General features: G+C 44.1%; 1 protein-coding gene across 2 annotated transcripts in view; it reads left to right on the top strand.

Moving 5' to 3' along the window:
• Positions 1-17,908, top strand: part of LRRC4C (leucine rich repeat containing 4C) — a 1,031,944-nt gene that overhangs the window by 830,680 nt on the left and 183,356 nt on the right. The gene's annotated exons all lie outside the window — the stretch shown is intronic.

The raw sequence follows: 17,908 nt of genomic DNA, 5'->3' as shown, positions 1-17,908 counted from the left end.
ACAAATCTTAAAAAACTCCAAAAATATCCAAAATGATAAAATTCATTACTCATATCAACAATAGCAGATAGAGTCAATATACAGTGGTGCATACATTCATTGGACAATACAATCCATAAAAAGGTCACCCCCCTTCACTGTAAAAATAAGCTTAATTTCTCCCACAGATTCACTGTATGTACGGTGTACCAATATGCACGCAGGAGGCTAGAGCTACTACTGACGCATTTCGCCCGTTTGGCTTCCTCAGGGGGTATTGGATGAAGAGAATTCAAATGGGTGAAAAAATTAGATTGTCATCTCAAAGGGGATTATGGATATTCGCCTTAACCCAGGCTAGTAATCTGCCAGTATTTCACCAGAAGAGAGTCATATACAAAAGAGGGGAGGGCGCGGCAGGATATGTCCACATCCAAGGTAGAGAGAGGAGAGGTAGCTCACTCAGACCAAGGTGTTCAACCCAAGCATGAAGGGGAAGGGCTGTGTATTCTTGTAGATATCTCTAGGTATTGACACCAGAAAACATTTCTGAATGGAAGGGACAAATCTATTTCTAAATGCAAACAGAAGGAGCAGTGCTACTACCCATGCAGATCACCAATAAATGAGCTTCGGAGTGCCTGATCCACAGCCGTTTAACTGAGTACATATGTAGAAAGATGATCCGCACACCAGTAGTTGCTCTTAAAAAAAATCTTCATCTTTATAAAGGAACCACAGCACACAACTGCTGATAAGATCAGTTGACGTGTTTCAGCCTATAAGGCCTTAGTCATAACTACATTTAGACACAAAACTTTGAAATATATAGTGACTCTACATATCACAGGCTCCATCCATTCATTTCAAATCTGTAAAGAAAAGCGCACGCAACCTCGGGCAATAACGCTTTAATAAAGGACAAAAACACAGTACATAGGAATTGCACTCACACTTTTCCTTTAAGACAATCGCTTTACAGCATTCCAACAGGAGCTATTCGCTCCTCCCGTCCCTCCAGATGGTGACTCTGCGGCCTCCTCATTCGCGGCTGCCGCCGCTGTATCCCCGCTCTCCTTCACTTCCTGTGTTGCCTGGTCACCGGATGCCGGTTCTAGTGCGCCTGCGCACTATACCAACGTAATCTACGGCGCCTCAGGAGAGCCTCAGCCAAAGCCGGAGCCACAAGTTGTACGGAGCTGCGAGGTAGGAGATTCAAGACACGGGTGCACTGCCTCTGCTGTTACTACGGACAATGTGTTTCGGAGGCGGAGCCTCCTTCCTCAGGTCCCATCCATTCATTGCCCCAATTAATTGCGGACAGTTAGCAAAAATTAGAATCAGTTGTAGTATATACTAAGGAAACCCATGTATGTGCCACTTAATATCCACAAACTACACAATGATAGTATATATAGATAAAAATGAAAAAGTTCATATGTAGAAAGATGATCCGCCAACCGGTAGTTGCTCTTACAAAATCTTCATCTTTTTTTAGGAACCACAGCACACAACTGCTGATAAGATCAGTTTACGTGTTTTAGCCTATAAGGCCTTAGTCGTAACTACATTTAGACACAAAACTTTGAAATATATAGTGACTCTACATATCACAGGCTCCATCCATTTATTGCTCCAATTAATTGCAGACAGTTAGCAAAAATTAGAATCAGTTGTAGTATATACTAAGAAAACCCATGTATGTGCCACTTAATATCCACAAACTACACAATGATAGTGTACATAGATAAAAATGAAAAAGTACGTAGGTAGAAAGATGATCCGCACACCGGTAGTTGCTCATGAAAAAATCTTCATCTTTATTCAGGAACCACAGCACACAACTGCTGATAAGATCAGTTGACACGTTTCAGCCTATAAGGCCTTAGTCATAACTACATTTAGACACAAAACTTTGAAATATATAGTGACTCTACATATCACAGGCTCCATCCATTCATTGCCCCAATTAATTGCGGACAGTTAGCAAAAATTAGAATCAGTTGTAGTATATACTAAGGAAACCCATGTATGTGCCACTTAATATCCACAAACTACACAATGATAGTATATATAGATAAAAATGAAAAAGTTCATATGTAGAAAGATGATCCGCCAACCGGTAGTTGCTCTTACAAAATCTTCATCTTTTTTTAGGAACCACAGCACACAACTGCTGATAAGATCAGTTTACGTGTTTTAGCCTATAAGGCCTTAGTCATAACTACATTTAGACACAAAACTTTGAAATATATAGTGACTCTACATATCACAGGCTCCATCCATTTATTGCTCCAATTAATTGCAGACAGTTAGCAAAAATTAGAATCAGTTGTAGTATATACTAAGAAAACCCATGTATGTGCCACTTAATATCCACAAACTACACAATGATAGTGTACATAGATAAAAATGAAAAAGTACGTAGGTAGAAAGATGATCCGCACACCGGTAGTTGCTCATGAAAAAATCTTCATCTTTATTCAGGAACCACAGCACACAACTGCTGATAAGATCAGTTGACACGTTTCAGCCTATAAGGCCTTAGTCATAACTACATTTAGACACAAAACTTTGAAATATATAGTGACTCTACATATCACAGGCTCCATCCATTCATTGCCCCAATTAATTGCGGACAGTTAGCAAAAATTAGAATCAGTTGTAGTATATACTAAGGAAACCCATGTATGTGCCACTTAATATCCACAAACTACACAATGATAGTATATATAGATAAAAATGAAAAAGTTCATATGTAGAAAGATGATCCGCCAACCGGTAGTTGCTCTTACAAAATCTTCATCTTTTTTTAGGAACCACAGCACACAACTGCTGATAAGATCAGTTTACGTGTTTTAGCCTATAAGGCCTTAGTCGTAACTACATTTAGACACAAAACTTTGAAATATATAGTGACTCTACATATCACAGGCTCCATCCATTTATTGCTCCAATTAATTGCAGACAGTTAGCAAAAATTAGAATCAGTTGTAGTATATACTAAGAAAACCCATGTATGTGCCACTTAATATCCACAAACTACACAATGATAGTGTACATAGATAAAAATGAAAAAGTACGTAGGTAGAAAGATGATCCGCACACCGGTAGTTGCTCATGAAAAAATCTTCATCTTTATTCAGGAACCACAGCACACAACTGCTGATAAGATCAGTTGACACGTTTCAGCCTATAAGGCCTTAGTCATAACTACATTTAGACACAAAACTTTGAAATATATAGTGACTCTACATATCACAGGCTCCATCCATTCATTGCCCCAATTAATTGCGGACAGTTAGCAAAAATTAGAATCAGTTGTAGTATATACTAAGGAAACCCATGTATGTGCCACTTAATATCCACAAACTACACAATGATAGTATATATAGATAAAAATGAAAAAGTTCATATGTAGAAAGATGATCCGCCAACCGGTAGTTGCTCTTACAAAATCTTCATCTTTTTTTAGGAACCACAGCACACAACTGCTGATAAGATCAGTTTACGTGTTTTAGCCTATAAGGCCTTAGTCGTAACTACATTTAGACACAAAACTTTGAAATATATAGTGACTCTACATATCACAGGCTCCATCCATTTATTGCTCCAATTAATTGCAGACAGTTAGCAAAAATTAGAATCAGTTGTAGTATATACTAAGAAAACCCATGTATGTGCCACTTAATATCCACAAACTACACAATGATAGTGTACATAGATAAAAATGAAAAAGTACGTAGGTAGAAAGATGATCCGCACACCGGTAGTTGCTCATGAAAAAATCTTCATCTTTATTCAGGAACCACAGCACACAACTGCTGATAAGATCAGTTGACACGTTTCAGCCTATAAGGCCTTAGTCATAACTACATTTAGACACAAAACTTTGAAATATATAGTGACTCTACATATCACAGGCTCCATCCATTCATTGCCCCAATTAATTGCGGACAGTTAGCAAAAATTAGAATCAGTTGTAGTATATACTAAGGAAACCCATGTATGTGCCACTTAATATCCACAAACTACACAATGATAGTATATATAGATAAAAATGAAAAAGTTCATATGTAGAAAGATGATCCGCCAACCGGTAGTTGCTCTTACAAAATCTTCATCTTTTTTTAGGAACCACAGCACACAACTGCTGATAAGATCAGTTTACGTGTTTTAGCCTATAAGGCCTTAGTCATAACTACATTTAGACACAAAACTTTGAAATATATAGTGACTCTACATATCACAGGCTCCATCCATTTATTGCTCCAATTAATTGCAGACAGTTAGCAAAAATTAGAATCAGTTGTAGTATATACTAAGAAAACCCATGTATGTGCCACTTAATATCCACAAACTACACAATGATAGTGTACATAGATAAAAATGAAAAAGTACGTAGGTAGAAAGATGATCCGCACACCGGTAGTTGCTCATGAAAAAATCTTCATCTTTATTCAGGAACCACAGCACACAACTGCTGATAAGATCAGTTGACACGTTTCAGCCTATAAGGCCTTAGTCATAACTACATTTAGACACAAAACTTTGAAATATATAGTGACTCTACATATCACAGGCTCCATCCATTCATTGCCCCAATTAATTGCGGACAGTTAGCAAAAATTAGAATCAGTTGTAGTATATACTAAGGAAACCCATGTATGTGCCACTTAATATCCACAAACTACACAATGATAGTATATATAGATAAAAATGAAAAAGTTCATATGTAGAAAGATGATCCGCCAACCGGTAGTTGCTCTTACAAAATCTTCATCTTTTTTTAGGAACCACAGCACACAACTGCTGATAAGATCAGTTTACGTGTTTTAGCCTATAAGGCCTTAGTCATAACTACATTTAGACACAAAACTTTGAAATATATAGTGACTCTACATATCACAGGCTCCATCCATTTATTGCTCCAATTAATTGCAGACAGTTAGCAAAAATTAGACTCAGTTGTAGTATATACTAAGGAAACCCATGTATGTGCCACTTAATATCCACAAACTACACAATGATAGTGTACATAGATAAAAATGAAAAAGTACGTAGGTAGAAAGATGATCCGCACACCGGTAGTTGCTCATGAAAAAATCTTCATCTTTATTCAGGAACCACAGCACACAACTGCTGATAAGATCAGTTGACACATTTCAGCCTATAAGGCCTTAGTCATAACAAATCTATTTCTCCAACATCCAGGCCAAGGTATCAAAATTGTACCGTGCTCCAACAGCAATATAAGGTACACCTTATCGTTCTTGGATCGATAACGTACCAGGTCCACCCATGGACAAACAAGGGTTATGAGGTCTATAGACAGGCATTGCTTCAAGTCTAGTCAAAATCACAGCAAAAAAAATTGTTGTAAAATCACGTGACTTTTAGATCGCACAAGTGTGAAAGGGGCCTAAAATTTTGGCTATATAAATGTCGGTAATTAAAAAATAAATGTCGTAATTTATTGGATTTGCATATAATCTGCTCTACCATGCCGGGGTAAAACTCCTAAATGATGCATTTCATGCCAATGTAGCAATGCTGAACCTATGAAGCAGACCTAACTAGTTAAAAGCCTGCATGTGTCATCATAGAGTGCTCTGTGCAATGTTAAATAATAATACGTAATAAAAAATCTTTTTTTTTTTTTTGCTCAGTAGTCAAAGCTGATGCATGGCCCCGCCTCCACTAGAGAGGCTTAAATTATATATGTTTCAAACATGCATGCTAACTAGAGTAAGCGTTAACATTTCCAGGTATTTATTACCTCTGTTACAGTACCCCACCCCCACCTCCACCCCTACCCTGACAATGCTCTTTACTTCTTTCTCTAGAAGGTTAGAACCATCTTTGTTCAGGTACAGGGTGGATTTGCTTTGATTTAAATCACTAGTAAAAAGGCTTGATTTACCCGCTTGCTGACCGCCTGCCACAGATATACTTGTATGGGTTTACGGGAGCGGTCCTGGGGGCGAGCCGGGATGCCTATCTTTCTTTTTTTTTTTCCAAAATAATTTTTATTAAGTGAAATTGAACAGGTCATACAGCAAGACTGGAAAGGCATTTGGTGAACATAAAGTATTGCATTGAACAAGGAGAATACAGTAACCACATAACCAAGATTGGATAACATGTCAACTAAAACAAATTGTCAAGAGGAAAGGTATTTGACAAATAACCATAAGTCATGTACATCGTGAGAAAGGATTTATCTGAAACAAGCCATAGTCAAAGATCTAAATAAAGATTGGTTAATGGTTGTAATTGAAAGGTAAAGGGGTCATAGAGGGTTGGTAAAGAACCAACTTTAGGAGTGAGATCTCCTTGTAGTTTATTCCATAGCTGAGATCTGGGGGTAAATAAAGGAGTTGTCTAAGTGAGAGATGGGTCAACTATGTTGATTATGTGATTATCTAGGGGTAAGTTATTGTATGACTGGGCACATGTGGAAGGGTTAAGGTGGTATCCCGATGGGAGCCAGATCAACCCTCTGTTCAGATGTGATTGGGAGAAAGGGAAGGAGGGGGGGGGGGAAGAGGAGGGTTAGGGGGGGGGGGGGGGGGTCTGACTCAGTCCCTGCTCCGGGGCCGTCCACACTTGGTCTAATGTTAGGGTGATTGGGTATAATGAGTGTTATAAAGGGAGGTATGGAGGGTTCTCGTCCAATGAGAGAGGAAGAAGGCACGATGAACTCCCACTTTCCGCCCTTGTTTAGGGGTGGGAGCATCATATAGTTAGAAAAATAAAATTCGGACGAGTCATCCACTTTTCAATGTGTATCAGATAAGGAAGGATCAATGGGTATATTTCATGCTGGTCCAATGTCACAAGTCGTTATTGGGAGGAGAAGCGTTGGTGTTATTATGCGACATAAGTGCGTGATAGGTAGAGGATGAAGTGAAAGCGGACCATGTAGCCCAAACGTGTGCGTACTTATCAGTCGAGTCGCGTGCAATAGCTATGAGTTGTTCAAATTTTGCAATTTTATTAAATTTTAAAAAATATTATTGGGCTTGCCACTTGACAAGAATTCTGGACTGGTCCTTACATAAGGAGAATAAAGATTGGATCTCTCTGGAAAACTCGATTGCCGACATCCCCATTCAATCATTACCCTGGCAAGCACCACATAATATTCCTCCCTGTCTTAAATCTCACCCTTTGATAGCTGCCACCCTATCCACCTTCAGAGACATATGCTCGAACTCTCTGATTTCCTCCACTCCGGGCCCCCTCACACCGCTGAAACTTAATCCGGACTTTCCTCCGGGAATGTCTCCATCTTTCCTATCAAATACCTGGAGACACGACACAATTCAAGCATACCATTTCTACAGAAACGGTTCCCTTCTAGAAAGATCCCAGCTTCCATCTAAATCTGATTCACCCCTTATACCCCAATGGATTTATTTCCAAATCCGACACTTCCTAAACTCCCAGAACCGCTCTAATGACCTAACCAGATCCCTAACTCCATTTGAAACTCTATGCACGAGCAACACCCCCCAACGACATATGATCTCCACAACCTATAATATGCTTTTCGCAGACTCTGAGATAATCACGGCCAAAACTATACATGCTTGGGAAGCAGACCTGAACATTCAACTCACTAAACGCGATTGGGAAAATATATGCTTTATCACACATAAAAGCTCCCTCAACGTCTCAATGCAGGAATCTTGCTACAAACTCCTGACCAGGTGGTACAGGACCCCAACGATATTACACAAATTTTACCCTGACTCATCCCCGACTTGCTGGAGATGCCACGAACATCAAGGAACTCTTTTTCATCTTTTTTGGACTTGTTCCAGAATCCAACCTTTCTGGTCAAAAATCCATGAAATCATAACGACACATTTAAATGTCTCACTACACTTCACACCGGCGCAATTTCTGTTACAACACACCGCAACCCCTCCACGTCGCTACTGCAAATCTATAACACCCTTTCTGATCAATGCCGCGAAAGCATGCATCCCTTTACATTGGAAGTCTCAATCCCCACCCTCCACAAAGGAGTGGATCCAAAGAATAGATGCCTATCTTTCTTATGCATCATCTTTAGAAGAGGCTTCCTTCTGGGATGACAGCCATGCAGACCAATTTGATGCAGTGTGCGGCGTATGGTCTGAGCACTGACAGGCTGACCCCCCACCCCTTCAACCTCTGCACCAATGCTGGCAGCACTCCTACGTCTATTTCCCAAAGACAACCTCTTGATATGACGCTGAGCACGTGCACTCAACTCCTTTGGTCGACCATGGCGAGCCCTGTTCTGAGTGGAACCTGTCCTGTTAAAACGCTGTATGGTCTTGGCCACCGTGCTGCAGCTCAGTTTCAGGGTCTTGGCAATCTTCTTATAGCCTAGGCCATCTTTATGTAGAGCAACAATTCTTTTTTTCAGATCCTCAGAGAGTTCTTTGCCATGAGGTGCCATGTTGAACTTCCAGTGACCAATATGAGGGAGTGAGAGCGATAACACCAAATTTAACACACCTGCTGCCCATTCACACCCTGAGACCTTGTAACACTAATGAGTCACATGACACCGGGGAGGGAAAATGGTTAATTGGGCCAAATTTGGACATTTTCACTTGGGTGTACTCACTTTTGTGAGATACTGTGTATATATATATATATATATATATATATATATCCGTATATATTTAGTTTTAAAAATGGCACTTTGCAGTTCCTGTAAAAAACAAGTTGAACGTAAACAGTTAAACGCATATTCCATGAATCCCCAAATTAGATGTTGTCAAAACTCACAGATAATGGCATTAATAATGGATTGTATTTTTCTACCAGGCACTGCTTTCACTTCTAGCAGATTGCATGGAGTTTTTGTCTGTAGATTGCTCTGTTGCTGGTTGATTTATTCTCCTTCTTTTTTTTTTTTTTTTTTTTTTTTTAAAGCTGAGATCATCTCCATAATACCGGATTATGCACATGGAGTGGCATTGCTGTTTAAGTCTAAAGCTAGCATCCATATATTTAATTAGTGTTATTGAGGATACTTTCAGGAATATGTGATTCTGCGTTGGCCATACCATGCCTCATGAAGGGAAGGGAGAGATTTCTAGTGAATATATTTAGTTACCTAGCTTGAAAAAAAGGTACACATCCATCTAGTTCAGTGGTCTCCAAACTGCTGCCCTTTGCTTGCATTTTTGTAGCCCTAAGGGTACTATTCCTCCCAGTGACACCAATGATGGGGCATTTCCACTGTCACCAAAAATCAAAAATAGGGTATATTTCTTCCAACTGATAAAATAGTGGAACACAGTTCCTCTGACCGATACCAATTATGGGGCACTCTTCCTGCCACTGACACCAATGTTGGGGCACTATTCCTCCTATTGACACCAATGATGGGGCACTATATTCCTCCCACTGACACCAATGATGGGCACTATTCCTCCCATTGACACCAATGATGGGGCACTATTCCTTCGACTGACACCAATGATGGGCCCTATTCCTCCCATTGACACCAATGATGGGGCACTATTCCTCCAACTGACACCAATGTTGGGGCACTATTCCTCCTATTGACACCAATGATGGGGCACTATTGATCTTTTATTGAAAAGAATCAAGCAACATATTTTATACAAAAGTAAAAAACATAACTATAGTACAATATTCCAACAGAAAACAAAGGAATACACATTCATGTGCAGAATATATACAATATATACATAATCCACTTCCAACATTCTTAGAAAACTATTTACATAAAGCAGCAGAGAGGGCCTAAGAGGCACAGCCCATCACCTATGTATGCAGCCATTTATCAAAAACTGAGCATTAAGAAAAAATCTAGGGTGATAAGAGACAGAAAGCCACACCCGGGAAAGAGACTCCTGGCAGTCAGGGAGGCCTGAAACCCCTCCACGCCTTCAGCCAAGCCCTCTGACCCCACTTGTCTCTCTCAAGCGCCCGAATCTTCCCCACCTCATGCAGAATGTCACACACCACCACCTGAACAGGAAGGATTTTACGCCGAAGGGTGACCTGACACCGTGCGTTCCATGTGTAATAACGGACTACTAAACTAACTAAAAAAAGTGTATCCAAACAAAAGCCCCCACCAGTATTGAATGCTCCGTACACCCACTCAGCATAACCCAGCCTGGAGAGGAAAGGAACACCGAGGGCCCGCCCAACCTGTTTGTATACCTCTATGTTAAAAGGGCAACGAAGCAGAAAATGGTCCATAGTCTCCTCCTCACCTGCACATTCCTCCCGAGGACAACCACGATCCATCCCACTGCGGAATTTCAAATTGCCCCGAACATAAAGCCTCCCGTGGAAGCACAACCAGGCCAGATCCCTGAATTTAAGGGGGACTCTAGCCAAATTAATCAATCTTAACCCTTCCCTCAAAATTGGGCCTGGGCAATCCCTTAAGGCCAGTGGGTCATGAAAGACTTCACTCAAGACTCGGCTCATAAGGACTTTCCTCGGAGCGGATCTGAGATCTTCAGCCGACAGTCGCCACTGCCGCAGCAACTTCAGACACGGAGCGACATAGGCTGGGAGCTGACCACGATGACCCCTGAGATTCTTCACTTGGCCACCTTCTTCCCAAAGTCGCAGAAAAGGCCTAAACCAAGATCTAAACATGCCTGCCCATCCAGGAGGTTTCACTGCAAGCATACTACCAATGTTAAACTTGAGAAATAGCAGAGAAAAGAAAAGAACGGGGTTGACCATACCTAAGCCACCCTCCCTCCTGGATAGATAGGTGACATTCCTCTTGATGGGGTTCAGTCTGTTCCCCCACAGCATCTGGAAGAACACACTATAGATCCTAGCATAGAGAGACACTGGCAAGATGCAGACAGGGCTGACATACAAGAAGATCGGTATCAGGTAAGTCTTAATCAGATCAACCCTTTCCCTCAGAGATAACTTCCATCTCTTCCAGCTGACCACCTTAGTATTGGCAACTTCCAGCCTGCCTTCCCAGTTTTTGAGGCCATAATCGCCAGGTCCAAATTCAATGCCTAATATCTTAATTTTTTCCTGGGGCACTGGAAAAGTGTCCGGGAGATCAAACCCCTCACCTTCCTTTCCCATCCAAAAAACTTCACTCTTTTCCCGATTGATCTTGGAGCCTGATGCTTCAGAGTACCGTGATGTCAGAGAGACCACCTCCTCCACTTCATCTGTCCCAGTGACAATCACTGACACATCATCCGCATAGGCAACAACCCTCAAAGGCGGCTCACCCGGGATTCCCACTGGTACCCCACACAACATGCTGCTCTCTAGCCTCCTGATGAAGGGGTCGATTGCAAACACATAGAGCAGGGGACTCAGCGGACAACCCTGGCGCACCCCAGAACCAACCTCAAAGGACTGTCCAACCCAACCATTAACAAGAGGGAAGCTTTCTGCCCCCTTATACAAAACTTTTAACCAATCGACAAAACCACCCGGCAGACCGTACTTACTAAAGAGCAACCACAGGTACTCATGGTTGACACGATCGAAAGCCTTTGCCTGATCCAATGCCAGTAGATACTTTCCCCAGCCTGCAGCCCTGCACTGCTCCAAGGCCTCCCGGACAGCTAAAACCGCTGTGAAGGTGCTCCTACCCTGGATCGAACAGTGCTGATGGCGAGAAAGCAAAGACTCTGCTACTGCCGATAGGCGCCAGAAAAGTATCTTCGCCAGCACCTTTCTATCGACATTGAGAAGGCTGATGGGGCGCCAATTCTCAATCATCGAAGGATCTTTACCTTTTGAAAGAAGAATCACAGCTGAGTGTCTCATGGAAGTGGGAAGCACCCCCTCAGCAAGACAACTGTTAAAAATCTCTACCAAATGTGGGGCCAGAATAGACTTAAAGGCTTTGTAAAACTCAGCCGTCAGACCATCCGGTCCAGGTGACTTCTTGATGCCAAGCTGTTCAATTGCCCTCGTCACCTCTTCAACTGTGATCTCTTCTGTCAAATTCATCAAAGGGACATCTCCACCATTTAGACCTGGAATAGAGTCCAAAAAGCTTTCCATCTTGTCTCGGTCAAGCTCCTTCCTCCCAAGAAGTTCAGCATAAAAAGACCTCACGACCTCCAGGATCCCTGACCTGGACTTTGTCAAGGAACCTGTACTATCCTTAAGGCCAACGACCATCTTAACAGCTACACCCTGTTTGCAGTTCTGGTAAGGGTCAGGCGAGTGGTATTTCCCATAGTCCCGCTCCAGAACCAAAGAGGTATGCCGGTCATATTGACACTTCCTGAGGAGGATTTTCACTTCAGAGATTGCCCCAGGATCTCCTCCTCTCGAGACAAGAATATCCAGCTTCCTCCGCAAACGTTGGTAGGTCATGTATCTATTAAAATGTTTTTTATTGGCTAGGCCCCTGAAGAATCCAGCAATCCTCTTTTTGGTCAGCTCCCACCACTCAGCCTTGCTGCTACAAAAGTCCAGGATGGTCACCTGTGCCTGAAAGAATTCCTCAAAGGATTGTCTAACATGTTCTTCCTCAAGGAGAGTCGAATTTAATCTCCAGATGCCCTTGCCCCTCTGAGGGAAATCTGAAGCATTCAAGACCACAGATAGCATACAGTGATCAGAGAACTCCACCGCCTGCACCACTGGGGGTGAGAAAGCAGAGGCCTCCTTCAAAAAAAACCTATCTATCCTACTCTGACTATTACCTCGATGAAAGGTGAACCCTGTGTCATCCGGGAGGTGCTTAATGTGCACATCCACAAGACCAGCATCCCTAACCATACTATTTAAAAAAACGCTATCATATCCCAGCCGGTCATTGAAGTCCTTCCTGTCCTTGGGCCTAGTCACAGTATTAAAGTCACCTCCAAAAACCACTTGCCGGGATGTAAAAAGAAATGGCTTGATCCTTGTAAAAAGGCATTTCCTGTCCCACTTTGTGTGCGGCCCATAAATATTAATTAGGCGCAGGTCCTGCCCTCCCACAAGAACGTCTAAGACCATACATCTCCCAATCTCCACCTCAATAACCCGCCGGACAGTTACCATGCCGGTTTTAAACAACACCGCCACCCCGCCGTAAGGCTCGGCCGCAAGAGACCAGTAAGATGGACCATACCTCCACTCTCTCTTGGCCATATGAATATCTGCCAAGGAGGTGAGCCTAGTCTCCTGCAAAAATAAAATTTCAGCATCTAATTGGCTGAACAAAAATAAGGCCATAGAACGAGCTCTTACCGACTTAATGCTGGCGACATTTATTGTCACCACTTTTAACGGAGGGGGAACCGCCATTTGGGTTATTGGGTGGATTGCTTCTTAGCTCCCCTCTGCTGCTCATCACCAGAAGCCTCTCTCTTTCTTGAAGCCTCCTCCAACTCCATTTCAATATCTGAATTCTGCTCAGAAGAATCCCCAGATGAGGAGATATCCCAAGCAGAAGCCCTAGAACGGTTGGAGACAGTCACTGAGGCATCCTGTCCCTGTTCCGTCCTCACCGTCTGTCTCTTCCGCCTCACAACCTTCCTTCTCTCCTCCAGGTACTGAAGGTCAGATTCAGAGATGCTTTCATCTCTTGTTTTCTTCTTCTTCTTTGAAGTCTTCACAGAAGACTTCTTTACAGAGGAAGCCGCAGCAGCACCCTTTTTGGTACCCTCTACCACTCCTGGTGGGTGGGGGGCTTCTTTAAGGTCACACTTAGGAAGGGAAGACTGATCAGGAATAACTGACTCAGGGGGCACAGACTTGGCAGATTCTGACACAAGAGGAGCCGGTACAGTAGGCCGGGGGGACACAGGGACAGACACAGAAGGAAAACTTACAGATACAGGAGGGGTGGGCACAGGGACTAGGGAGGGATCCTGCACAAGACCAGGGGGGTCAGTCACCGCAGAGGAGGGTGGTACAACAGGGGCCTCATCCTCCATCCTGTCCAGCCTTAACAGATCATCTATCACCTCTCTATCCATATTATGCCAGGCTTCAGGACATCGGCTGTAGGGGTGGCCAAGGCGCAGGCACAGGTTGCACCTTATCGCCTGGGTGCAGTCCCTGGCCACATGACCCTGTCCCCGACACACTGAACAGATCAGTGCTGAACAAGAGGAGCTAAAATGCCCCTTTTCTCCACAGCGGTGACACAGTTTTGGCTGACCGGGATAAAAAATAGTCATCCTATCCCTCCCTATAAAAGCAGAGGAGGGCAGGTGACGGACAACATTCCCATCCCTAGCCAACCTGACCGTTACCGACCAACCCCCGGTCCAGATGCCACGCTCATCATGAATTTTATCCGGCCTGGTCAAAACATCCCCATAATTTCTCAACCAGACCTCTAAGTCCCGAGCAGGAACACTCTCATTTGTAAGGACAATAGTAATTTTCTTCACTGTTGACCTTTGGGAAACTGCCACTGGCACCAGACCTTCCCATTCGGGTCTTGACCTGCACCGAGCCATATATCGTTCCCAGAACAAGTCAAGACCCTCTGGTCTGGTGAAACTAACTGTGTATTCCCGGCTTCCAGCCACATGTATCAGGGCATATAGGTCATTAGCCCCAAAACCCATATCTAAGATCAGGTCCACCACCATACGCCTTGCTAGAGGGACTGCACCACCTTCCCATTTAAGGAGGACTACGTTCCGCCTTGGACCCCCAGCAGAAGCCATAGATCCAATACCAGATCCAATGGCGCTCATAGTGGCAGCCCGCGAGGGAAAACCCTGATTAGAAGCAGAGCTCCTCCTTGATTGTAACCCTGGCTTGGTGATATTGCCAGGAGCACAGCTTACCACCTGTGCAAATGTAGGTTTTTTAGGGCCAAGACCCCACACTGATGTCACATTATCAGGTACACTACTATTATTATTTTTACCAGCTTGGCCTAAACAAGCAGCATTATCAGTTCCACATATAATGGTGGGATCCACCATGCCTGCAATGTTATTAGGGATAACTGTTTCTGATGCAGTACCAGATGTTTCCTGCTGCTGCGCTGTAGAGTCCTGTACAACAGTGACTGAAATAGTTTTAAGCTCAGCAGAAGGGGGGTTATTCGGCTCTTCTGGGTTTTGTGGTTCTTCAGCAGAAATGTCATTTTTTAAACACAACTTTTCCTGTTTAGAGACATCAGCAGCAGGCACAACATTGCTGAGCATAGGGGAATCACCCTGAGTGTCATTAGGAAACCCATCACTAGGCAAGGTGCTAAAAGGCACAAAAACTGTTTTATCTGTAAGCTGGGGCTTTATATACTTTACTTTATCAGGCACACTCTCAGGTAAGTCCTCCACATCACCAAACACCAGCTGATCTTCCTGCATTGGAGACTCCATTACCTGTATAACTTTCAACATGCCTCCTGAGCCCTGAGATGGCAATGGGCTGCTTACCTCACCTTGAGGGGGAAGGGGGTCAGAACCGGGGGTCTCCTCCTCCACCTCCATCTTTGCAAACCTCCGTTCATTGCAAAACTTCTCCCTGAAGGGACCATCCCTGCCTTCCATCATGGCCACGATAGTTTCTTGATGATCCACACGGACTTTCGCTAATTGGACCTCTGAATCCATAGATCCACGGTTCTTGCTGAACAAGCCTTCACGCTGCTTTCTCAGGCGCTTTAAATCCGCTCTAAGCTTGTAGAGCTTGTCTCTCTCCTTATTGAGGACTTTGATCCCGGCCACCACTCGCTCCCGAATGGATCCAGCATCTTCATCCTCACCAGGTGCAGAGAGATCACCAACCACGGGCTGCACAGGAGCAGGGGTGCCATCCATCCGCCCAGGGGATGTCTGAGAGCCTCCAGCAGGAGAGGCCCTGCTGGCCTCCATGGCTTCCCCAGAAGGGGGCCAGGAGAGCTGGGAGGGATTTCACCTCACACCCTCTTACACAGATCACCTGGAGCAGCAACAGACACACAGCCAGAGAACCTTCCAGCAGCCACACCCGAAGCTGAATGATGGGACACTATTCCTCCCACTGACACCAATGATGGGGCACTATTCCTCCAACTGACACCAATGTTGGGGCACTATTCCTCCTATTGACACCAATGATGGGGCACTATATTCCTCCCACTGACACCAATGATGGGGCACTATTCCTCCCACTGACACCAATGATGGGGCACTATTCCTCCCACTGACACCAATGATGGGGCACTATTCCTCCCACTGACACCAATGATGGGGCACTATTCCTGCCTCTGACACCAATGATGGGGCACTATTCCTCCCACTGACACTAGGGGGAACTCTGATGGACACCCTGATGTAAGGAGGACTCTGATGGGGGCCCTGATGTTAGGGGGAGCTCTGATGGATACCCTGATGTAAGGAGGACTCTGATGGGGACCCTGATGGGCACCCTGATGTAAATAGGGGACTCTGATGGAAATAGGAACTCTGATGGGGACAATGATGTAAGGGTGAATCTGATTGGGACCCTGATGTAAGAGGGGACTCTGAGTTAAAATGGAACTCTGATCGGGACCCTGATGTAGGGGGGGGGGCTTTTATGGAAAGGAGAACATTGATGTGGGCAATAATGTAAGTGGGGACTCTGACCGAGACTCTGATAGAAAAGTGAACTTTGATGGGGGGGGGGGGGCTCTGATTGAGACTCTGGTGTAAGGGGGGAATCTGATTTAGGGGGAACTCTGATGGACACCCTGATGTAAGGAGGACTCTGATGGGGCCCTTGATGTTAGGGGGAACTCTGATGGATACCCTGTTGTAAGGATGACTCTGATGGGGACCCTGATGGGCACCCTGATGTAAGGGGGGACTTTGATGGGGACCTTGATGTAAGGGGGACTCTAATTTAAGGGGGGCTGTGATGGGCACCCTGATGTAAGGAGGACTCTGATGGGGACCCTGATGTAAGGAGGACTCTGATAAGGACCCTGATGTAAGGGGGGCTCCAATGGGGACCCTGATGTAAGGGGGAACTGTGATTTGTAGGGAGGCTCTGATATGATAGGGTTAATTCTTGGAACATGATTATTCATTTATTTAAATTGTATGAATTAATTTATAAAAGTGATATTTTTCAGCTCTTGTATATTTATAGGATGTATGGAGTGGCCCTCATCTGTAGGATGTATGGTGTGGCCCTCATCTATAGGATGTATGGAGTGGCCCTCATCTATAGGATGTATGGTGTGGCCCTCATCTATAAGATGTATGGAGTGGCCCTCATCTATAGGATGTATGGTGTGGCCATCATCTATAGGATGTATGGTGGGGCCCTCATCTATAGGATGTATGGTGTGGCCCTCATCTATAGGATGTATGGCGTGGCCCTCATCTATAGGATGTATGGTGTGGCCCCCATCTATAGGATGTATGGAGTGGCCCCCATCTATAGGATGTATGGTGTGGCCCCCATCTATAGGATGTATGGTGTGGCCCTCATCTATAGGATGTATGGAGTGGCCCTCATCTATAGGATGTATGGTGTGGCCCTCATCTATAGGATGTATGGTGTGGCCCTCATCTATAGGATGTATGGAGTGGCCCTCATCTATAGGATGTATGGTGTGGCCCTCATCTATAGGATGTATGGAGTGGCCCTCATCTATAGGATGTATGGAGTGGCCCTCATCTATAGGATGTATGGAGTGGCCCTCACCTATAGGATGTATAGAGTGGCCCTCATCTATAGGATGTATGGAGTGGCCCTCATCTATAGGATGTATGGAGTGGCCCTCATCTATAGGATGTATGGTGTGGCCCTCATCTATAGGATGTATGGAGTGGCCCTCATCTATAGGATGTATGGAGTGGCCCTCATCTATAGGATGTATAGAGTGGCCCTCACCTATAGGATGTATAGAGTGGCCCTCATCTATAGGATGTATGGAGTGGCCCTCATCTATAGGATGTATGGTGTGGCCCTCACCTATAGGATGTATGGTGTGGCCCTCATCTATAGGATG

This window comes from Pelophylax lessonae (genome assembly GCF_965119305.1).
Source record: "Pelophylax lessonae genome assembly, chromosome: 10".
In the NCBI taxonomy this organism is placed as follows: Eukaryota; Metazoa; Chordata; class Amphibia; order Anura; family Ranidae; genus Pelophylax; species Pelophylax lessonae.
This window is presented reverse-complemented; position numbering and strand designations above follow the sequence as displayed.